This window comes from Ammospiza caudacuta, chromosome Z, assembly GCF_027887145.1.
Source record: "Ammospiza caudacuta isolate bAmmCau1 chromosome Z, bAmmCau1.pri, whole genome shotgun sequence".
NCBI lineage: Eukaryota > Metazoa > Chordata > Aves > Passeriformes > Passerellidae > Ammospiza > Ammospiza caudacuta.
Window position 1 is genome coordinate 26,746,416 of NC_080632.1, and position 26,804 is coordinate 26,773,219.

Consider the following 26,804-nt stretch of genomic DNA (forward strand, 5'->3'; position numbering starts at 1 on the left):
TTATCTGGACTTGTTTTCCTTTTCCTTTCTCTCCTTCTCTTTTTGGCTCTTCACTAAAACCATCTGTGACACACATGCAAGTTGATGGGTGTGTGAGCAATGCTTCACACATATTTACTTGCCCTACTTGGCATTATTTGCTAGTCATTAAAGATTATGCAGGAGTTTTTCATGTCCCATTTTTTTACTCTCTTAGCAAATTAAGATAGAAATAAGAGTGTGGTCAGGCTATTGGACAGATTTTTTTTTCTTTTTTTTTTCTTTTATTTCTTGGAGAGACTGTGTCTAGAGTTTAGACTGGGGAGGATTTAGACTGGGAGGATTAGACTGGAAGGATTTCTGGGTTTTCTTCCTGGCACTGACAATCATGCATTGTGTGAGCTTGAGCCAGTCACTTAGGGCCTGTTTTTCACACTCCAGTTGAAATAAATGGAAACTGCATGTGCTCAGCACCTCTGCAAACCAGGTCATTTATCTCTTCTCCTTTCATTTATGCACTGATAAATATAACAATCTTTGCCTTTGCATATGCAAACTGGATAGAAGGATACAAATATGGGCAGTTAAACATGCAAATCCCTCATTTTGATGCACAACCATCCATTTCATACAACCAGGGATTTCTACATTTGCCTTAGGTCCTTTTTGAAAAAATGGACAATAAATAACAAAATCTATACAGACTTCTCAAGGAGTCACAACTCAAATCAATATATTTCTGTAGCTTCTTTTCTGTACTTTCACTTCTGTTAAAAATACTATTAGCTAAAATAATCATTTTAGCCTACTTTATTACTGGATTAAACCATGTTGTCAATGTGCAAATGCCTTGGGTATTACATGCTAATTGTAGGTTATTACACAAGACTCAGTGTTAGCTGTTTGACACAGTTTGGGATTCTTAGGTGGGCTTAATTATCATTTCATAGTACCTGCATTTCTTCAGTGACAGTAAGGATGTCCAGAGTGCTATGCAGCAACTCAGGATTGCCCTGTGAAATGCCTATAGTGTCCCAGTATGCCCTCTGGACATATAGTAAGGGCCAAATCTGGTACAAAAAGCAGGAGAAAGTTTGTAATAAGCAGTCAGATTGACATCCATTTTCACCCTGCCTACCGCTGCTTAAAAAAAAAAAAAGTAATAAGGAAAAATTTCTTCAGTGGAAATTAGCATGTTCATTTAAATGCTACTGTTCCTGATATACAAATGTCAGTGGCTCATGGCCCCTTGGCTTCTGTGTCCTGCTTGTGCAGAAACTTGATGGAAGTCAGAAGCACTTTCTTGAGTCACAAGGTATTGTCCTCCAACTTCAATGCAATTCTGCTGCGTTAAAATGATCAAATTTTGGTGAACATAGCATTTTTAAAAATATAATATCCTCAGCTTTGTTGTGGAAAAAAGTTTAAATGCTTATGCTTTGCCCAAGGTCTCACAAAGATACCAGAGCATAACAAGGACATCCTAGCTGGGGATGGGCTTCAAATCTGGATCCTGCTTTGCAGGGAAAATTCTGCTGTCTATACACCCTTGTTAGCCACTTTCCCTGGAACCCCACAATGCTCCCTTTGTCATGGGATGGACAAGCCCATCACCTAGCTGAAAGGCAGATGGATACTCATATATCCTAGAGGAAGCCTTTTTGCCCAAGGTATTGTGCGTTCACATCTCTGGTGCCTGCATTGCCCACAGGCTAGGAAATGCTTGGATTTTCCTTGCACCTCTAGCAATGACATAGGAGGATACACAGAATGCATGCAACCCTCAGCTTCATTTCAGGCTACAGGAATTGTCCTGGCCAAAAGACTGGCCATGCTTGTGGCAGAGCAAAGCTGAGGGTTGCATGCACTCTGTTGTGTTACTGCCCCAGCCTTCTGCATGTGCCACTCAGCTTCCCAAGCTGAACCTGATAATTACAGAGTTGTGTGTAACCATGAGTTCACCAGGAGTCTTCAGTGAAATTGGGCCAGTTTAAACACCTATGACCCAATTTTGTTCTCACTGCAGAGATTATTAACGTCAATGGAAATAATCTTAGATGCTCTATAAGTGTCAGAGAACAAACAGCTGCTGTCTCTAGAAAGGAACTGTGTATTTTGAGAATGGGGCTGGCAGCCAGGCATTCCAGTCTCTTCATGCTGGCCTTGGGCAGATTCTATATTCTTGCTGCCTCGTCATCCCCATGTAGCACAGACAGAATTGTTTTGCCTTCCTTCATTGTGGATGTGTGTGAAGATTAAATAAATCACCTGAAAATTACAAGTATTAAAGTCATTATTTCTTTATACAAAATTCAGTAGCCTCTTGCTTCAAATCAGTCCCCTGGCTTCTGATGTTTTGGTTAAAAATTTGTACTGGATGTTTTTTGTTGCATTTATGTCCCTGTATTTCATTGAGGAGTTTGTCGTCCTTGTTAGTAACTAAGAAAGTTCCTACCTCATGTTCTTAAAGATTAATTTAATACTTCTTGGCAGTGAGTCAATATTGCAAAATGCCGGGCTTTACAACTGTCAGGACTGTTTGGGTTAATAGTGAAAGTGCCCTCCTTGTAGGGTGAGCTGCTAAGCAGCCTCTCCAAGTGGCCTGGTTGCCTGGTTTACAGAGGAAGCCAGCTGAGGCAAGGATGGGCTGAGAACCCAGATGCATCTCATTGACCTGGATGTGGCAGCTGTACCCTTCCACCTTTTCTACCTGTACATAACCTACATTTTGGATATCTCTGGATGTGGGTTACCCTATCTGCTGAATATCCCTGTGCATTTTTCAACCCACTTGCTAAGTTTGTGAATACAAGGCAAATGAGGCTGCAGTACTTATATTACCTGGGTGAAAACAGGCTTTTAGATCCATGAGTGTCATAGTTACAAGACCAGATGCGATCAAACGTGTGAAATGACCCCAAAATGTTCTTAGGAGGCTAACTTTTACATTTGAACAGTGTGAAAGCCAGTTTAGACATGAATTACTTGTTATAGAGACATCATCACTGAGTGTTACTAAATGATCACAAATGAGCAGTCAACAATTTGAAAGCACTCAAATTCTAAAATGTTTATTTAATGGAACTGATATCCTAACCAGTGCTTGCTACAGGTCAAGTGAAAAAATGCAGATATAAAATCAAATAATAAAAATATGTACCAAATTCTACCCAGCTTTTAGATTTTTATGCTTATTTTCACTTTACCTGTAAAGTGCCATTTACAAAAGCTCATCTTTATAAACGCTTGTGCTTTGTACCATTGTAGTTGCTGTGGTATGCTGAAAACTGAGTTTCCCTGTCCAAAATACTATTTATTATTGCAATCAGACATTTGTGCATGGAACAGCAGCAGCATAAAATACCCATATGTCTCCCCAGAAGTGAACAGAGACTTTAGGCCATTTCAGCACCTTCTGAGGAAAAGGCATATTCAAGAACTATCTGGACATAATCCTGGCCACATGTTCCTGGATGGCCCTTCTTGAGCAGGGAAGGTGCACTGTGGTCCCTTCTGACCTGACCCATTCTGTGACTCTCTGATGTGTGAATAAAGTACCAAGCACTGATCACAAGCGTGCAGTCCCTGTGCTAGTAGTCCATAAAATTCCACCTGTATAACTAAACTTTTGGGAAATAATTGAGTAAAAAAGTTTTGTTTGGTAGTCAAAAAGAGGACTCCAAGAAACACCTGAACTGCAACATGTGAGACCCATGGCACTGGAAATACAGTGTTGGTGATGATCTTGACTTAACTGGAACTTGACAAGCAAATAATTTCATGGCTTTTGCTGTAAATGGTGTAACAAACATCATCAGCACTGCTTTGGGCCAAAAACCTAGAAGCCTGTTTTTCTTCCTGCTGCAATGGGGTGAAAACAAGAAGGGGCAACTGTGCCCTCTAGGGCCAAAAGAGCTCTGGAGGCACCTGACTGAGGCGGCAAGACCTGTGGACAGGCACATCAAAGTTCTGCCTCGGTTTGTTATTCAAAATAGTTCTGCATAATAACCATGTGTGAACATGGTTTACCATGTGATAACAGGGAGTGAGCCCAGGTCTTCTTAGGTAATGCACCAGTTTCCTTACCTTTGTCTGATGTTCCAAGGCACAGAAGAAACTGGGAATGAAGAAATATGTGAATCTGCTATAGCCAGTGTGACTCAGACTACTCAGAATTTTTCTGCTGTCCTGGTGATATGCTGTGTACAAAACTCCTAAAATTAACAGTGCTGGAATTACTGTAACAGGTAGTTATCAGGTATAGGTTTTCAAAATTAATTTCTTTAATTTAGGTATTTATTTTCTTGCCACTTAAAAAAATTCAGGACACAAGACCTGTGTTATTTAAGAATGCTCTGTGTCTTTTTTGGAAGGAAGACTCAGACTGTGCTACATTACCATCAATGGAAATGTGAGTTTGGAGCCTAATTCTTTTGCAGCAGGGGAGATTGGAGAATATTGTGAATATCATTTCAGTACATATACTGCATTTCCCAAGGGTATCTCATCAACAACTACTTCAAAAGTTACTTTTATGCCACTTCCACTCAGCTGACAAGAACACTTGACATTTTGAGAAGGTTTAGAATAGAAAACATTAGCAGTTCGTGTTGATCATGCAACTCATTGGCAAAAACACTACTGTTTAAATATCATGTTCAGTCATCGCTGGATTGCAATCTAATGAGCGTAAAAGATGAGTACTTCTCAAAAGTGACTTGTTTTGTAACTTTTACAGTTACAAACTTGCAAAATGAAAACTGTGGACTTTTACTTCCACCCAAATAGTATTTTCAAGGTCAGTGTCCTTTTGTGCCTTAGAAACACATTCCAAAGAGCTGTTAATAAATAGTCAGGATACTGTACTTTTTGCTCACTGAAGTCTCAATAGGAATTTTCATTACTATGAACAGGATGAGTAATCTTGCTAATGCTATAGTGACCAAGTGTGTTCTAGCTTGTCTTTGAGCACTTCTAGCTTTACAGATGTATTCAGCCCTTTTAAAGGAGTAGCATTCCAGGTGTCTCAAATAAAAGATGTCCTTTGTCCTCTGTCCAATGTCCTCTGTCTTCCAACTGACATAATCACTGCATGACTTTTCCTCCAATTGAACCAACTAGTGTTTAAAATTCACTTTGGCATGGACCAAGGAGTGGGATTGTTGATATCTTTAACTTGGTTGTTTATTTAACTTCCCAGTACATAATAATTTGTATAAAAATGACCTTCCCCTAAATATATCTGAGTGGCTATGTTATATTATACTAATGACTGCAACATGCAGAAAGCCAAAACAAGTACTTTGCCAGTATCAACAGAAATTATGAAAATACAGTTTGCAGCAATGTATGAATTATTGCTGCCAGCTTGCAGCTCCCAAGTTAACTCCTGATGAAGTTATAAATTGTGACAATGAGTGCTGTTTCTATCTTGAGTAACAGTGTGGCCCAATTTCTGCTGTCATAAATGGAGACTAAATCCATTACAATTGGGTGGTTCTATTTCTGTCCAACTAAACTCAGAGTTATCCTTTCAACAATGAAGTAACGATGGTGTGAGTTGGACACAGAACTACACAGTAATTTCTTTTGTGTGATTTCAGCCAGTTCATGTACAGAGGTGGAAGATAACTCAGTAACTCAGTCTGGGAGTTAACTTTCACCAGGATGTGCGGTTCAGATCTTTGTTCACTAGCAAGGTGGCAAAAGAAATTTAATTTCAAGCTCCATTGGAAATTGAGGGGAAGCAAATAATATCTGAAAGATAGGAAGCAAGAAGGGATAGCGTAAAAATTAATGAGAGATATAAGGGGTGGGGAGAGAGGAATGGAATTGTTTATCTGAATCCTCCCTAAATGTCTTCAGAGACTTCATTCCAGGCCATACTAGTTTTAGCTTCTTAAAAACACATCCTCCCTCTTGTTTTAAATAGGAGTAGGCTAGAATTAGAAGCACTTACCCAAGCCATCCAGGCTTTAACTTTCAGGGCTCAGAAAAAATGAGACCTGGAACTGAAACAGCTTTGGTTTGGCTTTTGCAAAGACCAAACCACCCCTTCCCTTTCCCCCTATATTTAGGCTAAAGCCTAAATCAGAGAACTAGCAATGAATGTATAAAAACAGCATACACCAGGAGAACAAACCACTAAACACTAAAAGAACAACTGCAATTCATCTGCTTCACTCTATGCAATGAGGACTTATGGGCTACTGAAAACATAGTAGAACTGTTTCCACCCAGAAGTAAATATGAAAGGAAGCAGGACCTTTTGGGGCTGTATTGATGTAGTAGCAAGGTTGTCTCCACAGACTTCCATTGATGTTACATCCCAAATCTATCTGTGATAGATAGCTTACCTCTTAGTTCAGGATATCTGAAAGTCTGAAACACTTTAAAGTGTACAGGTATGTGTACCCTGTTTTACTTCATCGCTTTGCTTCTTTACCGGAGTAATTTTCACTCTGTGTGTTTATAGAAAGCTTGTGCTTCAGGTTAGAAAACAAGAATTGCTTTCATTGTTGGACTTCTTCCAAGCTCCATCATTAATTATAAATACATCTTCTTCAAATCTTTATTACACAATCTTTTGTTTGAAAACTTCACTATTTAAAGACCTGTAGCATCACAGTTTGCCAAAGGCCATATTATCTGAGGGGAAATAGTACCCAGAATAAAATGCTTTTTTTCTTTTTCCCCTTGTACAGTAATGCCTCATTACTGTTATTATTAGCAAAAAGGATGATTTTTCTCTTATCAGCATATCTCTTTATTGCACTCTCAACATAATAGCTATTAAAAGAAATAAATTTTAAACATGTTTTGCTACAGATGAGTTGAATTAAGTCCCTGTCAACCTCTAGAATCCTTGGGACTTTAAAGTTATTTCCCAAGACTTTTAAAAAAGTTTCTGGAGCACAGAAATCTTGCCTATTCTAATCACAATGGAAGCATTTTTAAATTAGTATATTCCTTCTGAAGATACATCCACTAACAAAAAATCATGTGGAAAAAATTAAATATATCTAAGAAAAATCCTAGGCAACCCTAATTCATTTGTCATGAGATAAGTCTCCATTTTATGAGCATTCCACTGATCCTTTTCAGTTCTTTCATCTTCTTTTCTGTGTGTTTTGTTAGAGAATAGTTGCAAACTATTTGTCTTTTCAGGTAGAATATGGAAGGGTTGTTGCACCTATCCCTGGAGTGTCTTGGTCAGAGTTTTTGCTGAAGAGAATAGAAATCATAAACACTGCAGATACTTTCATGCACAAGAAAAACTGGATGCTCTAGGACACATTTTGAAATAAAATTATTGCATAAAGTTTTAAAGCTTACCTAACAGCAACTTCCTCACCATGGAAAACATCTGTACATGATGATGATGCATACAGAACTGTGATTCAGTATTAGTGTAATTTCCTGTAACAGACAGCCAAATTTTAGGACTCTGCATAGAAGACAAACATCTTCTGCTGAGTCACCCTCATCTTGCTCCATATTCAGGTGTTACAGTATCTCTGGTCAGTATCACCTTTGGGTTAATACACATCTGTCCTGCTTTTATTCCCTTCTATGGAAGAAGTTTAGACACAACTTAAGTGAGATGTGAAAACAGGTGAAATTTCCAACTGCTGTTTTACATCCTTTTTCCTATGCAGGAAAGTCTGGGGTCTGGGTTGGGTTGGGTTGTTTTGGGTTTTTTTTTTACAGTTTGAGCTATAAAACCATCACAGATAGACTCATGGGTGGGTATATATCCCATATAATATTGCTGTAAGAACAGGTGGGAATAGCTGTGGGGACTCATAATTTTTAGTGTTCCAGTGTTGCTGCCAGAAAATTACATGCTGCTTTTCCCCAGTCCATTTTAAAGAGGAAGAGCTGCCAGAAGCTTACCCACTGTTTTCACATAAGTAGTATATGATCTGAGAGGTGGGAGTTTTGGGGCGTCACATCCATTCACTCACATGTCTGAGAGAGACAACCAAAGCCATTTGGTTTAACCTGGAGAGAGAGGCTGTTCAGACTCACTGGGGAAGGAGTTGCTGCTACCAGTAACAGACATGAGCTCCCTTCTCTGCAGATACACATCTGCTGGAGCCTGATGGATGGATCTGTTCATTTCTTGCTGGTAAATGCAAGGGCAGTGCACAAATGCTGTGTGAGACTACACAGTAGCACTGGTGGTAGGCAGACAGTAAAGTATAGGATTACCTGATGTCTTACCTTCTTGAGAAACTAGGATTACTAAAATGGGAAAAGAGTTACTTCAGCCTACAAGAGAATTGGCACAGAGAAGAATTGTGAGATTGTTTATATTCCAAACAGAAGCAAACAGGACCTCAGACATCTCTGCTATTTCTGCCTATCCTCTTTTTCTGCACTAAGTGTTGGAGCATGCTGTCCTTCTGGTTTACAATGAAATTTCCTCTCAAGTGAAGCATTTCAATCCATGGTGGTGCCAGGGAACAGAATGTCTTGTGGAAGCAAAGTGTCATCCCAAGTGAAAAATGTATTGGGTTTGGGGATAGGCACTTCTACTGTTGCTGATGTGTGTCGGTGATTGAAATTTCCAGGGAGTGGAGCAGATCAGCTTGCTGGCGGAGCATGTGCCATCCTCTTCTGTGCTGTTCTATGGGCAGAGAGGCTGGGAGAACTGACTTAGAGCAACACTCAGTGACCTGCTTTGTTCCTAGAACAAAGAACACCTCACCAAGGAAGGATACAAGAGTTTTTGGAAGGATCCTGTAGCAATCCATGGACTGAGATTATGCACACTATAAGCGTGGGGTGAGGAGAGAGGAAATGCAAGATGCTGTTGAGTCCTGGCCTAAGAGAGGAAGAGTGTGTAGCAATATTAAATTTAGTTTGTCTCTGTGTGTAATGCTCTTTGTTGTGCTAGATAACTTCAAGAATTACAAACTGCCCTTATGAATAAACAAATCAGAGGATTGCTGCAGGCACACTGAGAGCACAATATGTGTATGAGATGTTATACAGTAAGTAATGGGATGTTGTCTTCATGATATTATGGTCACATGCTTTGCATGGAGCACTTAGACATTTACTATTTGTAAATCCATTAGGAAAGACAATCATTCCCTCATACTGACTTTCTCCAAGCCAGTGCATTGAAAATAGGCTGTTTCCTGCTCCAGACAGTCCTTTAAAGATGACAGGAACTCGCCCACCACAGTCTTAGTACAGGAACAATTTATGTTAATGCTTTCTTTTTGCTAAGAATTTTGTACTTTGTTGATGTACTGTTGCCATCTTAACACAGATCCCAATGTGATCTTGAATTTAGGGAATGGAAAATCCTGATAAACATCCGGGCTGCTGTGAATGCAAAGGACAAAGCCTTTGTAGTAAAATGTCTCTGACATACGCCCATGAGAAGTGTTTGATGTGCTGTAAAAGACATCTGTCTAAAAAAAAAAAAATTGTTTTTCCTCTTTGGCTTTGTTGAGCAGACTGTAGGAGTAAATGACACAAAGTAACCCTTCTTTTCCTCTCCTACTGCCCCTCTCTTTGTTTGATCTTGCAGTAATGTGATAATGGTGAGTCTGTAACTTGAAAGTAATTTCTGTAAAGACTTATACCGTGAACAGAGGGGTTTTATTTTCTGCTGCTAAAGGGAGATCAAAGTATGATGTAGAGATTAGACCTGTTTTGAGAGAGAAAACTGAGTGGCCTATTTCTACCTCTGTCAGTGAATTGCTGCATCAAACTGAGCAAGTCACTTAACTTCTCTGTGCCCTGGACCTTTGCTGTGTACTGAAGCATTCAGCTCTTTCACTAATAACAAACATTTTATATAGCTTAATCATAAATGATTGCCTGTGTGCTAATTAGCCACAGTCAGTGCAAAGTTTATTATACTTGTTTTCAACCTTTACACCAATTCTGGGAACGTGATGGCTGGTTTTGATTTCATTTTGGTCACAGCTTGCAGGAAGGAAAGGAAGAAAGCACAGAGATCCACAGAAGAGCTGGAGGCAATGACACAGACTGCAGGCTGATGGGAATTTCTGGGCTCAGGGCTGTACTTTACAAAGGATGCTGGCATCAGAGAAGCATTATTACAGTGTTTTATATTGGTCTGGATGAGTTTAAACAACCAGCTGAGCTACTAGCAGCAATGTACACAGTGCCGACCAACCTTCCAAATAAGTCCTGTGTCTCACACTGACTGTACTTGACTTTTGGTCACCAGGTTTTTTCTGTTGCTCAACCCAGTTCAAATAACACTAGCTGAGGTATGCTGACCTCCTCTTACAGCTGTAGTTTGGAGGTAGTGCTTGCTGGTGAGCTCAGACCAGCAAATAATAAGTCAGGTCTGCAGTCTGCCAGTGCGCTTGCATCTGCACGAATGCACAATCTGCTGAAAAGCACTCAACTGCCCAAGCCCTTCAAATACCAGGGTAAAGCTGTGTCAACAGTTGTCTCCCTGACAACCTTCTGAGCACTCTTACACGTGGAAGAAATCAGTCAAAATTAGTCTATAAGGAAAAAAGACTTGTGGAAATTCCTCTGCTTTAGGCAAGGCTGCAGTTTTACCATTTGCAAAAAGAGAAAGATGTCAGGAGTGTCCCACTCTGTGGCAATACTGGAAATCTAATCTGTAAGTACATGCAAAGGCAGTGTGATTTAATCAGAGATACAGCAGCAATACAATACTATTCTGTGCACAAAAGCAGCCTCACATCAGTTCTGCATTTTGTGCACGGGCAGCCTAAGAGAAGAGGGTCCATGATTCAAAATGTCTTCACTCTGCGTCCCTGGAGAATCAGCAGGAGTTAAAGAAAGCTTCCAAATGTTTTATGTGTATGTGAGGGAAACAAGAAAACTGCCTTCTCCCAAGGTATCAACAGGGAAACTGAGGAATAAAGGGATTAACAAGTTCTGTGCATGGTAACATGTTTGGGTTTGTTTGTTTATTTTTTGTTTTTTTTTCTTTTTAATTTTCTTTTGATGCATCTGAGAAAGCAGTAAATTCCCCGAATTTCCCAGTATGACACGGCAAAGCAAACCCCATAAATCCCTGCAGCAGTTGCAACAGAAACTTCATGCCCTCTGTCCTTTGTCCTTCTAAGGGGAAATGTTGGGTGGCATACAACATTTAAAAGTTAATGATAGGCTGGCCAGTAAAAGTGAAGACTTGCAGCTTTGGACTGCAGCAGAGAAACAGGAGGGCAGTCTGTTCATACCAAATGCCTGAGAGTACCTTATTCACGGGAAGCACTGGCAGACTATAAAGTACTCTGTTAATTATTGTTGACATTGCATAGAGAGCTTCATGCTGTTCTTTCTCTGCCTGCTTTGACTTAATTTGTTTGAGAAAGTACTTTTTCTGTGCTGCAGATTATGTAAATTCATATACTCTACTGCACTGACAGATGTGTCTTTGTTTTAGAAGAAGCCATTATTTTTTTCAGTGCTGAATGTGAATGGAACATTTCACACTGGTGGCTTCCAAAAATATTTATAAAGTGAAGCTGAGCAGCTCAAAATATTTTGCCCTCCTACACTGACATTCACAAGCCTTTATAGCAGCATTATCAAAAGCATTTGCAGTGGAACGTGCATGAGTTGGCCACAAAGACTGGGTTAGTCAACAAATCACTGAAGGCACACATTTTAATCATCTCTACCCCACACAGTGTACAGCAGAATCCAGCTGCAACTGTAACTAACAGGGCAATTATTCTATATTGTGGGTCAAAGACTATCTGGTAATGATCCCTTTCTCTCGTAACTCCTGCATATCTGAGGAAACAGGATGAAGAAGTAGAAAGTGAGTAAAATTCTCCTTTCTTCCTCTTTCAGCTGGTAAAACGTGTTTTGTCCGTGCACCAACCACCTCAAGCAGTGCTCATTCTGAGGGCTGATGGCTGCTCACGGGTCTGATATCAGGCTGTGAGGGGTGGCATTGTTTGCCTTCCATATTTACATTCCAATTCCACCAACCATTGCCTAGGTGTTCTCCAGCTCACTCTCCCACTGATTCTTCCATTGATTCTACCTGAACAAGCTGCTAAGAAACAAAGCATGCTGCAGCCACCTGGGCAGAGAAAAAGGCTCCCAGTGAGTACAGAAATGCATCACACTTCCTCTTAGATTTCACTGTAAATTAAAATGACCTCTCTGCCAGTTGATTGTAATGACTTCCATAGTCTTCACTACTGTACTGAAACCAGGGCTTCCCACACATTTCTTCCCACTAGGAGTTATCCAAGAGAGCTACACCAGCAATCTGTGCCCTCCAGCTGCAGGTAGAAGAGCTGCCTGGCTAACTTCATTAGTATGGACATGATAACTGACACACAATTATTTCAGCCATAAGACTAGGCGTGCTCCATGTCCATTCTCAGCTTCGTACATTTCCAGCTTTGAAGTTTTAAATATATAATGAATAGCAGCGAATCCAAGGAATGCTACTTATAAATCCACTAAATAATGTTAGCTTTTGTCAGCTCCTCCCCATCCCCAGGAGTGGGGACTATGCACCATGCTTAAACATTCTGATTATCCTCAGCAGGCAAATGGATAGAAAAGACATTTTAAACAGGGGAAGTCTCCCCACCTGAATTGGTACAGTGGGAGAGGGAATATTTGTTATACACTACCCTGTCTACCTAAACACAAGTTTACATTGATGAAAAAATAGTGGAAAGTTTTACTCAGCAATGAACAGGGACTCCAACTAATCCCCCCTTCTTCATTATTTAGTAGATACCTCTCTAGTATATACCAAATGATTTCACACTGCATAGGACGCCATTTCCCTTCAATGGGCATAGAAGTTTCTTTCCTCATAATCCTTGCATTGTTTGGACACAATCTTTTTTCAAACACTTGCATTTTTGCATTGCTAGGTGTTAATTTTTTAATTCCTGATGAGTGTATGACCCTTTTGCTGTCTATATGCAGCATTAATTCTGTGATATTTAAGCATGGCTAAATGAAAAACGTCTCAGCTGAAGATCATTTTTAGTGGGTTTTTTTTTCTGCTAAGAAGACAGTTATTTTGGTTTTCTTGCTGCATTTTGGAGGCGTGTGCATTAAAATTACTTCTAAAACCTTGAAACAGGAAAGAATAGCACACTTTAAAGCATGTGTTGCCATGTATTTGCTACCCTCTTGCTTATAGCTTGCAGCAGGTGAAAAAGCAGTGACTAAGAATGCAATAAAGAAGTCTAGAGAACAGTAACAGCAAACACATGTGGTATTCTTTTGTATTCTTTTGTATCCTGTGAAGCATTAATTTCCTTTAGTGAATTTGTAGCTTAATTTTAAAAAACCCAAACAAAATCAAAACAAAAAACAAGCTGAATTTTCCCCTTTGCTCAGCAAAAAGTACGAGAATACTAATAATTTTGATTAAAATATTACTGAAGAAGCTATGACTCGAGTACTTGTGGCCTTGTTTAGAACAGAACAGAGTTTGCTTCTAATGCTACCATGCCAAGGAAAGAGGAAATTGATATGACAGACCATTTCAGACTATATGAAGAATTAGGTTACAGCATGAGGGTTGACAGGGATGTTCTTCTAACATGAGGTAGCCCTCCAGATGGAGGCTGATGTGTGTCTGTGCAGGATGCACGTGTTTTCGATGGCCAAGCCATGACTGTGAAGTATGCTTCCTTTCCCCTGGGACCTTATCTCAGATTACACCAGCTCCTACTGCAAGTGAAGAACACCTTTCTTTGACCTTGACATTACTGGAATAAATGTTTAGAGGCATGTAAAACCTCAAAACAAACACTCCTCTCCTTGGGAAGCAGATAAGTGAACAAACACGTGACAGATGATAGTGACTTACTTAATGTGTGACTGACTTGCACGTATATTCCGCTCTCACTGGAGCTGTAAGTGGCCACAAAAGAAAAGCAAGTCATGCTACTGGTGTGCCTGCTGTATTAGTGAGCAGGTCCGCAGGCGTATGCCTTGACATAGAGGCAGTGTTTGAAGATACTGGATTTCCCAAGGAAGCCCTGAACATGATGCAGAAATCTTGCTAGAGCTTTTGAGTTTTGTAAAAATTCAGTTTCAAAATTCACCTCCCACCCAAAAAGTACAAATGGGTTTTTGCGACCAGCTCATAAAATCTTCCCATTGCAACATGGTGACTCTGTCTTGAGAAAGGCATTTTTGGAAAACTTTACTTTGGGATTGCATGCTTATGGCTGATAGGTGTACAGTCCTTATGCAAACCACCTTTTATCGAGAACAGCCTTGCCACTGCCCCTCATCAGGTGGAGACAACAGATGCCCAGCAGCAGCTACAGGTCTGTACTGCTCGCTGAGATGTCCAACTGCATGGAGAGACAGGAGAAACAGAAACTGGTCAGACTGGTTCTGGAGGCCCTCATAGGGGCTCCGTGATGCTGGGTCTTGCTCAGGCAGGCTATGAAGCCCGGTGCCTGGGTGGCTTCCACTGGAAAGAGCCCTGCGCTCCCATTTTTTAATCTTCTCTCACTCACATTTTTGTCCTAATTCCTTTTACAGCATTTTGTGTGAAAGAATACACTGGCAATGCTGAGTACTGCTTTGGAGAGAGGCCCCGGTTAAACTGGCTCCAGATGTGCTTGCACTGGCCTGGCTGTGCGCTCCCAGGAGCAGAGCCTGCCTGCTGGGCTGGGAGCAGGCACCCATGTGCCAGGCGATGCACGTGGCTGCCTGCCACAGTTACTAACCTAGCATTAACTGCATTAATTGCGGACATAAACAGTGTTCAGTGCCAAGCATGTCACAAGCTGATTATAAAAGCTGTGGTGTAGGCAGAGTTTCAAATTGTGCTTCACTTTTAATTTCTAGCGCCCTTCCCCTGCCGTCCTATCCCCCCCCTCCCCCTCTTTTCCCCCTCCCCCTCCGAAATTCCTGAATGTGTCTGTGTATTTACCAAAATACAAACGTGTGTGCCGAGCGGCAGAGCCATCGTGCTGTAAATACTATGAGTACCTGCCAATGGCCGGCAGCGAGCTGCAGGCGCCTGGAGTCAGGGCTGGAGCGCCGGCAGACCCCGGCTAGGGAGAGCCCCCTGCCCCTGCTGCCCGTCCTGCCCCCCTGCCCCGTGCCGTGCCGTGCCGTTCCGCTCTGCCGCTGGGCGCTGCTGACCTACTTTCCCTGCGTCTCTCCCCGCACTGCCCCGAGCGCTCCCACGCGTTTAGCCCGCGGAGCGCAGCGGGCGCGGTCCCGGTGCCGCCGGGCCTGCAGCCGGGAGCGGGCCCGCGGGGTGCGGCGGCGCTCGGCTCCCCGGGCCGGGCTCCCGAGCGGCCCTGGCCCGCAGCACCACCCACCGGGCGCCGTGCGGACCGGACCGCGCTGCGCCGCCGCTTCGGCCCGCTCGCCTCTGCCCTGAGCTTCCCGGGCGCTGGTGTGCGCTCGGCTGCCCGTGGTTCCCACTGTTTCTCCCGTTAACGAACCTTTAACAAAACAAATAATAACTGCAATGAAATACGAAGTACCTAGAATTCACAGAAATGGCGCTGTTTTTCATTTCTGTGCAATGCAGCCCCGCCTTCCTGCAAGGGACAGGACATCAAAGCGTTTTGGAGAGGCTCTGCCCTTTGTGGCTCATGCTCTGGCACCTGGTGTGGGAAAAGCTGTATGATTGTGGTGACAAAACACGTCTGACACAGCATACGCTGAATACTGGCTTGGTGTGAAGAGCACGTTGTAGGTGCTTTGTATTTGATGTGCTTAATGTGGTCAAATAGTGCTCAGTATGATATTCAGCTGATTAATTGTAACTCACTTTTGGATTGTGCTTTGCCTCCCTGTGTTTTTGTTAAAACAGTGGGTTGTCTTTTGTGCTTTTTAGAAGAATATTAGAGGAAAAGCCCTTTAGCTGCACAGAAGTCTGGAAAGGGAGAAGATAATACTTTCACATTTTTAAATATGATACTCTTTCTAGAAAGGCCAGAAGTAAAATATTCTGGGAAAAAAAAAATTGTATTGCGTGCACACCTTTTAACATGCAAAAATTTTCATGTGCATTGAAAAGTATCTCCTGGGCTTTAGTAAAGATTATTAGACAACACTGGAACTTGTCAGCAAAGTGTTTCCTCAAGTATGTAAACTCCACTGAGTATACAAACAAATTGCATTCAAGTACATGAAGATAACAGCATGGTCACTTTGTCCGAGAAAGCTGAGGTTTCCCTGGTGCAGCTGGTGAAACTTGGAACAAAAGTAAAACTGCTGGGAAAGGAGTTTCCTAGCAGCATGTATTTCAAAGGTTCAGGACCAATGGGCGTCCATGGAGTAATCGAGCTCTGTGGTCACTGTGACCGTGGAGTAACAGCTGTGGGTCACTCTTCTGGCTGTTGTTGAAGGATGGCGGGGATGGGCAGTGAACCTTGTTTCTGTTCTAGAGGAAGGCCACTTACTCTGTGGGTGAGAGCATTATCTGTGTTTTGAGAACGTGCTTAGAGCTGTGCTCCATCGCTTTGACACATTTCCACTGAGTGGCCACTGACCTATTTGTAATCTGTTTCGCAGAAGTTTTATTTTGAGTGTGGTAAGTGGAGAGTTGCAGGGACATCTGGGCACGATCTTCCCCCTCCCACAAAGGAGGCACCTTGAATCAATCTTTGGGCTATCTAACGGTATTGGATTATCGTTAGCTAATGTCATACTGTCTCGCTCTTAAGGGTAATAAATAAATAAATCCCCCCCTACTGTCAGATCTTTCAGCAGCCTTGATAAGAATAACTGCCAGGTGTCTGTGATAAGGCTGTGGTCCTTGGCAGCATTTTAGGGTACTGTTCATGAGGAACTGGAAAAGCTGGATTTTATAGAGGGATTACTGGTATTTATTAGTCTAAATGAAGAGTGCTGCTGGTTCTGCTATGTCTTTCTCAAAACACAGTATGAATATCCGTTTGCAAATGGCTGTCACTCAGAAGTATAAATTAGAAGGACTACAGGGTACTGCCAGTGAAACTCCCTACCTCCTTTGCAGTTGTCTTTGAGCAACTATCCTGGTTATCAGATAGTTCAGTCATGCCTTGTTTCTCTTGTTTCTTTTCAAAGAGCTGTATGCAAGTTGCAGTGAACAGTTAAGGGACAAGGAATTTGCACTTTACACAGGGAGTAAATTTTAAGTACCCATGAAAGTATAAACATGAAGATTCTGCAAAGTAATTGGTAGGCAAAAACATCTCAGCTCAAATTTAGTGATCAGTTACTATCACAAAGTGATCTTTAGGGTTTTTTTTAACAAAAAATGAACTATTTCTTTACATTATTAATGATTAAGTTGAAAAGTAAGTAATGACTGCAAAAGTTGGTCGTAGTTCCAGAGTTCATAGGAGACACTTACAAAGGGGAATTTTTTCCATGTTTTTAGGTTAACCCAGAGAATCTGTGGTATAGGAAGTAAAAATGATGTTGAATGAGTGCCACCAAGTGTCTTCCTGAAGAATATGAAAGCCCAAGCCTTTAGTGGGAGCAAAAGCCAGACTGTACCATTAAGTTCTGTAATTTTGAGCGAGACATCTCAGAGGCAGTGAATTCTGTTAGAGCGAGAGTAGTTGCAATTATTATTTCACTGAAGTGCAAGAGCAAGCTCTGGAAAGCTGATGAAGGTGAATATCTGTGATAGGGGCAGAAAAACAGATAATGCTGTGTATCCATCCTGTCTGTGTCTCTGTTCCATTTTCCTTATCTTCTGAGTGAGTGCTCAGCGTTGACGCTGGACTGTCTGTGTCTGTGCTGTGTCAGGTGATGACCTGATACACCTTATCTGTAGCAGGGCTGGTGCGTGCCACAGGACCCCCTAACAGGTAAAAGGTGTTACAGATCTGGCTGTTAGCAATTCAATTTTGGCCTTTGTTCTGCTACTATTGATCACAATGCTGACCATATTAATAGCTGACATGGGGGCGAGACTGAGACTTGTGTGTAAGAACATCAGAGATTCAATGGAAGAAACAAGCTAGCTGTTGTCAAATGCCCTCCAAGGCGGTTTAATCCTGAATTCCCTGCAGATTAAAAGTTCCTGAAGGATCTTTAGATATGCTGTTAATACACAAGAGTGGATCCAAAGGAGGAAGATTTGTATCAGCCTTACAACTTTCTGAATTTTGGTTTGATTCAAGAAATAGATACCCTTGTGTGCTGAAACTCCAGTTGCATTTTTCTATGCTGTATGTTGAGGTAAAGATTGATGCCAAAAAGCCATTTTACATTGCACACAAGAATAGCTGCTCCTTGTCATGCTGGAGTTCATTGCCTGAATTTCCACGCTGCAGCCAGAAACCATGTCCAAAGCAGCTACACAATAGTTGTGGTGGGCAGCAAACCTAGTATCTCTCCTCAGAAATGTGAAGTGCCTTTGTTCTGGTTAAACAGCAGAGGGGGAGTGGACTAGGACAAGGGTCTAGCCAAACAGACTGTTTATTGCAGGGTTTTGGTAATGTACTTATTTGGACAGAAATAGTTTAGGTCACAAAATGTGCTGAAGCCTGCAGAAATTGAACTTTTTTTTTCCTGGAATATATTTATTTATAGATAAACTGATCAGTCTGTAGTACATGGCACCTATTAAACTTGGAGGGGTGCCAGGGAGTAAAGAGAGCGCCATATATTTTGGGGACTCTGGGCAGTGAGCAGCACAGAGTCTCTGTTTAATCAGCAGCCCATTTTATGTCTCAAGGCCTTTCCACAGGAGTTAATGGGTGAACAGTCTTCTGCTGGTGCAGTATTTCCAATGTAGCACTCTTTGTTCTGTTCTGTTTTATTATTTCACTATAAATTAACTTAAAAGAGTCAGGTTTACCATTGTCTGAGCATGCTGTGAAAAAACTCACCTTTGAAACAGTGTATAACTCTTCTTTGTGTGATGAAGGGTGGAACTGCAGTGTACAGAGACAGCCATCAACATATTGACCTTGAATTATTTGGAAGGACTTCCACTATTTGTATGGGTGATGTATATGTGGACCTATTGTGTCCAAAGGGGGCAACTCTCAGGGGATTTGCTCTCGCTACATGTAAAATTCGTGCTGTTGATTTGGTGTTTTCCAGCATGCAGGGATATCTAAGCACCCCTGTGTGGTGTGTGGGTAACTAGGCTGCCCTCTGCGTGCTGGTAGGCAAAGCTAGGTGCTAGATGTGTACCAACACGGTGAGGAGTTGAGCCTTTGGAGGCTCAGATAAATGTCTAAGCTTTTGTTTAGTCAAAATTAACTTTCTACACAGAATATTAAGTAATTAGTTGTCCTTTTCCTCTTGTGCCCTTCCCAAGCGCAATAGACAAAGTTATCAGTATTCTTGCCGGTAACTCACCTATTATCTCAGTTTAAAAGAATTTCATTGTTTCATGGACAGTTTTTAATATACTCGGGAATGTTCCTGTCAGCCTGTGATATCTGGGCATGATCTCATCATTCATTCAAGAGGAAAAATAAAAGCTTCTTCTCTGAAATGGCCAACCTTACTACAACTTTAAAAGCACTCTTTGGGGAGCTGAATAAAAGCAAATGGCAAACTAAAAAGTGTTGCTTAGGAACAAATCCAGATGCTTCCAGAACTTACAAAAAAAAAAAAAAAAAAAAAAAGGCACAAGGACACACCCACTAAATTGGACTAATGATTTCCAAAAGGAAATTATCAGAGAGATATTCTATTATCCAACAGTGCTAGTTTACTAAATAGGGAAATAGTAAGAAAATAGGAGCTTTGAGAACCAGTAGAATTAATAAACATGAATGAGGAGGTTCTCCAGAGGAAAAGATTTGCACAGAACCGGAATTTGTGATAAACATTCTACTTTAATAGCGTCCATGGAAAATCACTTAAACAAGCTGCACAGTGGATTGGACATGCTGAGTTGGCGAGGATCAGGTGGAGAACCCACAGCAATGGTGTGCTTAGGTGCAAGGAAGGTCCGTGTTGTCGTGACAACTAATGTGTGGTGTGTGCAGACATGCCCTGCAAGGCAGTCCCACACTCCCAGCCACTCACCCCAGCAAAACATGTTCTCAGCTTCCACTTTCCAGCTTTTACACTGTTTTAAGAGAATGACCTCACAGTTGTAGCTGTTCCCAGATAAGTTCCTCCTTAACACACACAGCTCCAGGTGTTTGGTTTTCTGTGCTACCTATCAGCACTTCTTGCTGTTCCTGCTGAGCTTAGCTGGTTGACCAGGCTCACTTTCCCTTTGATTCTTAGTCTTCCAACAGTGTGGGTTTTCTCATTGCATGCATTAAGGACTATGTTAACGTATCTTAATATCTGGCTACATAAGGTCAGAAGTTATACAAAACAGTTCATGAATAGCTGATGACCAAAGAAGTCATATTTTTTTAATGTGAAATCTTGTATCCATGAAAACTTGCTACAAGAAATGTTTCCTGTGAACAAGTGAATGGCCGAAATACAGATTACTTGGTACAATTTACCAAGAGCAAAAATTTTGCTCTTGGTAATTACCAAGAGCAAAAATCTATGGAATACCTCCCAAAATGAAATGGCCAGTATGTTTTTGGTCTTGAAAAAAACTATGGTTACCTTAGGTTTTATTTGATTAAATAACATAGGAATATATTGATTTTGTGACTCTATTCTCAAAAGTTTCTCTTAATGAAATTATAGCTTTATATGTCCTTGTAGAATATTTTTTTTCCCAAGACAAATAGTGTATATATTTTATTACACAGAATTATGTTAAAAAGCAAAAAATATTTTAAATAATTACATAACAAAGGATTTCTCTCCTTTAACAATGAAAATACTTCCATTTCTAGTTAATGGCAACAATAAAACCCTGTTTATTTTGTTGAGGATGCTTTACTAACACCATGCTAATTGATGCTTAATCCAACTTAATTTGAATTATTTCTGCTAAAGGCATCTGGAATGGACTCTGAAATACTGGTTCACATGGAGGAAGATAGTTATTCTGACTTTTCTTCCTAAGGTTTATTGGAAATCCCTTTGGCTATAGGGTGAAAAAAGTTGGCTTCCTTCAAAGAGCAGTTTCCTTTTATTAAAACTGCAGTCAGAGAAACGCAGCTTTCATTGTGCTTTCTCCTATCTGAGTCATGTTCTGAATGGGTGATTGATCAACACTTTGTCAAGCCTGGACATGGTAAACTACAAAAGCAACATGATGAATGGAATTTAAAATGTGTTTCAAAATAGAGTTCCTTCTTTCTGATCAAAATGAGAGAAAATAGTCCATGAGCACTTCAGATCACAAAAAAAAACCTGCCAAGTTAAACATGAAAAAGTTATTTTAAGATTGTATTCTGCCATGTAGACCTTGAAGAGAAAAATCAAACAGAACAAGACAGATCAACAAGTAGACTAAGCAATGTTACCTTTGGCTCTCATCATTGCACAAGCATCTTGAAAAGTCAAAAGAGAAGTGACAGTATTTTACCACATTCCTGGACTAAAGTGAGTCTCCTGTTTCTCCTCCTATCATGTAGCTCTAGTCCAGATCTCTCTGGATAGTGTCCAGAAGGAAGATGGGAGTTCTCCCTCCCTAAATGTGAGGTTTTGATTACTGTGACTTCCTTGTATAGTCAGTCTTCTGGTTTAATTATATTTTTTTTTTTTTTTTTTACGAAATGGCACCTGGAGATATCACAATATTCGTCTTCTTTACTTGCATTTCTTCTTTTCCCAGCTACTAACCTTATGTCTCATACTGCTTCACAAGGTGACACCTGCGTTTACCTTCAGTGTGTTCTTGCTGTTTTAGACTACAGGCTTTCTGGGATAATTCCTTTCCCAAAAAGCTGGGCAGCATGATCTTAACTAGGTGCTTAAACATTACAGCACCGTAAATAATGAATAATGAACAACTTCTTTTTCATCTGTAATAGAAAAGTTGGGTTTTGATGTGACTGTTGCTTGAAATAAGGATGACAACATTTTACAAAGTTGCTGTCAGGAAGCTGCCAGTAAGTAGTGGCCTGATAGCAACACCTTGTGATCAATTCCCCAGGGGTGGCAGTTTCCAAGGTACCCCTGGCAGAATCTCAATAACATTTTTCGTTTTTTAGAGTCCATCTTCTGGTTGATGAATGTTGGTGGCCTAGCGCATGCCTCTTGCCATCCAACAGGTACTACTTGGATGTGCTCCTTGTTAGATGGTGTGGTTAATTATGTGCTTGTGTGTGACTCCTCAGCCTGACTGGGCAGGCCCGTGTGCTACTGGAGTGCTGGAGAGCCCCAAGGACGGTGTGAGAGAGCCTGAACCACATCCCCACGGCTGCTGGAGGGATCCATGCCCTGCTCCGTGTCCCCACTGGAGGGATCCATGCCCTGCTCCACGTCCCCACGGCTGCTGGAGGGATCCATGCCCTGCTCCGTGTCCCCACTGGAGGGATCCATGCCCTGCTCCACATCCCCACGGCTGATGGAGGGATCCATGCTGTGTGTGCAGCATCTGTCTCTCACGGAGGGATGGTGATCCCAGCTGGCCCCGAGGGAACAACACAGGGTCCCCTGCAGCACGTGTGTTTGTTGAGGCCTGTAGAGAGAGTCCCTCTCCACAGAGTACGATCTATATATTGGATAAGTGGGTCCTAGTTACTCCAAATGAGCCACAGCTGTGACCTTAGTAGGGCAGCAGTTGTAGCTTGTGAAGGCAACTGGGGTAAAAGGGGTGGGCCGAGAGCCCAGGAGGAGCCCCTGTGGAAGCCATGAGGGACTGTGCTGCAGAGAAGAACTGCATGTAGAAAACTAGCTAGAAGGTATGGACTTTAAGAATATAATAACAACAGTATGGGACTCTAGAAATATGAAATACAGCAAGCTATCAACAGAGGCTGAGTGTGCCTGTGAGTGTGCCTGGCCCTGCCCTTGCACTGGCTCTGCTGGGGCAGTGTCACCCTGACCACTGTCAGGCCACCAGCTCTGTCAGCACCAGAGTTTCATAAATCCTTTGCATCTCAATGGGTTGCTGTCCACAGGGAAAGCGATGCAATGCAGCAATTCCAAGATATTTCAGATGTCTTCAAAATAGCCTGTCTAAAAGCTTAAAAACCAAATAATGCCCGTTTCTACATTTATTAGGAATTTCAGGTTGCATGCATAAAGTTACTGGAAGCATGCTCTTGTAGTTTGATTAATAATATCTTTTTTTAATAAGTGGAGTTTTGAACGAATGGCAATTGTTTCCTTTAGCCTCCTCCACAGGAGGCTACTCTGAGTTTGCATAAGCTAACTTAACTTTCCTGTATCCCAAGAAGATAGATGCATGGAAATCCTTTGATAAAGTTGAAATGCACTTTGTTATTTTGTTTGGTGGATACTGTTGCCCCCTGGAGGCCATTTCTCGGTTATCAAAATATTAGATTGGAACTTAAATTAAAACTTAGAAATGTTTGCTATGATGAACAAAATATTCCCTTTGGCAATTAAAAATATTGCTACTTTAATTAAAAGGGTTTATGAGCTTATCAGAGAAATAACTTATTTCTTACTATGCTAATTATTTTTCTGCATTTGCTGTTTAGGTTTGCAAATTGCTAGAGAGTAAAATTTAATTGGTTTTTAAGGGAGATGAATATTTAATTTGAATACAGTACTTGGGAAAAACAAGGATTTTGTGAATATGTGTGTGTGTTTTTTAAACAGCATAGATAATCAACCCAGGGAGCGTGAATGTCTCCACATGAGCTGTAGACAGGTCTGTCTGCAGTGCTCTGAGGAGTTGCTCATTTTGCCCATGGAAGCTGCCCGTGCTGCTGATCTTGCTCCTGGCAGTGCAAGGGAAGGGCTGTGGCTGGAGGCAGCCCTGGGCCCCGCTCAGGCTCTGCAGGAGCTGTCTGGCCAGGGACAGCAAGGGTTCAGCGAATGGCCAAGGGACCCGGGCCTCACATCCCTCTCCTTCTCCACTGCACGGCCTCCTGGAAAGGGAGCCCTGCAGGCCTTCGTTCCAGAGCCACACAGGGTGACCTTCTGAAAAGAGAGTGGAAACGAGATCCCTGCATTTATGTGAGAAGCATGTCCTCTTTTCCCTGCATTCCTGGGTCTGCTAGTCTTTCAGCTTTTTATAAGTTTGGTGCATGGCTATCTGCAACTGAGATTCAGGCTAGACAGCAATGGATGTCAGTCACTAAACATTGGAATAAAATCAAAACTACTGACCCTATTCCACTGTTAATAATTAATTGAGCTGCTCATGGAGAAAGAGATTTTTTTTTTAATGTGACTACAAGCCTATTTCTAAACACTTAGTTCTTGCTGGCATTTCTAAACATTGTCATTCATGCTATGAATTAAGTGTTAAGTCATACATGTTAAATTGTTTTGCTTTTGTAATTATTCCCTTGCCTATACTTGTAATAGACTTTTTTCTTCATAGGTGCTGTACCCGTCAGCTGGTGCTCTGATTTCTGCTGCTTCCCCTGCCTCCCAGGATAGTTTTGCTATTCTGCACCACTATCCTGCACACTATCCTGCCCTGGTGAGCACCAGCATTTCAGGACATAGCCATGCTGGCAAAGAAATAACCTTGTGCTAGTGCAAGGAGTATCAGGTCTGTGAAGGGAACAGAATAAGGGCAGTGCTGGGCACTGCTTCTCCCACATGTTGTCTAACCCCAGTATAGCTGATGTATCTGGTGGTTAATGAGCCATACAGCAGGACAGACTCCCTGTTCTAGACCCCTTCTTGGTATTTGGCTGTTTCTTGCCATCCTCACATCAATCCCATGTTGCAGGTAGTCTGGCAGCTTTCTGAACAGGCATATGGAGAGCATTTGTTTCTCCTTGCAAACTCATTGTCTGAAGGCTGTGAGTGTCCCTCCTTCTCCTGCTCTTTCTTTTCTTCCTCTGTCACCATTGGGTTCAGTACTTCATTTTATGCAAAATGTGATCTGGTTTGTTGTACTGAGCTTCATTAGCACTTCGTGTAACCTGAGTTATGGCCTTTAAAACTACTGAAAAGCAAAGAAAGGGTGCCTGGTAAGGAGTGCAATATCTGGGCTAGAATGAGTTATTTTCTGCTGGTAATGTCGGTACCACATGCAGTAGGTTCAAGTGTTATAATAGAGTTGTGTAATATCAATAGAAATTATTACTGTTTTTTTCTGGGCACACTTGGGAATATTTCCTTAGATGCCAGGAATTTGTAGTTGAAGCTCTCTTGATACGCTTCCTAACAAATGAAAAGTATTACATTTTCTGCTGGTGAAAATGTTCAGTCTGTGACATAGCTCAGCAGTGTTGATAAAGTGAAAATACTTAAATTTTGAGGATGATCTGATGATTTGAGTCTTATCAAATGAGATTACATTTATATGCTTCCACCTTGTTTTTACATATCTCTTGCATATATTAAATTTAAAAATTTAAATGTACACCAACATTAACAGTGTTTATTACTGTTCCTTCCAAAATTCTAGCTTTAGAAATTAAGACATACACAAAAATTAAGACAGAAAAGCATTGAGGATGCTCATTACAGTGAATAGCAAAGTCTTTACTCTCCTGCCTCTCCATAGGTTCCTTCTATTTCTTCCTGCTGGCTCTCAACCTACTTCTACATACCTAATCCTCCAGCCAGAATCCTTCTTATGTTGCTTTCAGTAGATATAAATATACATAAATATAATTTTAAAAATTCTCCTCAGTTCCTGAATGATCCAGGATGTCAACTAAATGAGGTTTCCCCACAGCTGCCTCCCTCACTCTTACTACAGAGGTGCTGGCACAGCCTGGGCAGGTGGGGATCCTGGATGAGGCCACAGCCCAGGGGATCTGAGCAGCCACTTTCCACACTGAGGCACAGAAGAACATCAGAGAAGGAGTAGGATGTAGGCAAGTGGGATGTGCAGTTCATCCTTTCGAGAGCATCTGGGACAGACCTGCCGAATGGTCTGAGAATAGGTCTGAGTGATGAGCCTTAGATTGGGGTATAAGGAGGCTTTTAAGGTGTTCATGATTAAGTTTCACCAGGTTGAAAATGGATGAAATATCCATTTGCTATTCTTTGGAAAGGAAGAAATAAAAATCTATGCATTATTCACAGGCAGGAGGCTTCAAATGATGAGTGAATGTTTTGGTATCACCTGGGATACAGTTAATTTTCTTCTTACTAGCTGTGGTTTGAATTCATTACGATACCAATGTTGCTAAGGTACCTATGTTTGGTTGTTGCTAGGTAGTGCTAACCCTAAGTCAAGGACAGCTGGCCTGAACTGATAGAATGGCATGCCCAGTGTAAACTGGGGCAGTTGTCTGGGAGCTGCTGATCTCCTCTGGGAGATGGCCTGGGTGTCAGTCAGCAGGTGGTGAGCAACTGAGTTGCATATCACTTGTATTTCTTGGGTTTTATTTCTCTTTCTGTTTCTGTCGGCTCCCTTTTAAGTACAGTTAGTGTTATGTTTGTGTTATTTCAATTATTAAAGTGTTTTTATGTAAGCCCACCTCCATTCCCCCACTGGTGTTTAGGGTGCAGTGAGTGGCCGTGTGGTACTTAGTTGCCTACTGGGGCTAAGTCATGGCCAGGAAAAAAATCATTATTTTTGCTTTCAAAATGTCCTTTTTAACCTCGGTATACTTGAGTCTTTGGTGGTGAAGAAAAAGACTGCATATGAAATGGGGCCTCCTGGGGAAATAAAAGGACTCTGGCCTAGGACTTAAGCTAAAGGAGGGTGACCAAGGTCAAGGCACTGCTCTCCAGTGAATGTGAGAGCCTTTACCATAATATTTAACACACAAAGAGTGCTTTCCCAGGAAAGCCTTTGAGAAACCTGAACAGCCATTATGGGGAGGCTGAGGCACAGAGGAAAAATGAGGTGTCTGCAAGCACAAACCAAGCACGGTCTCTGAGATAAATAATGCTGACTTCTG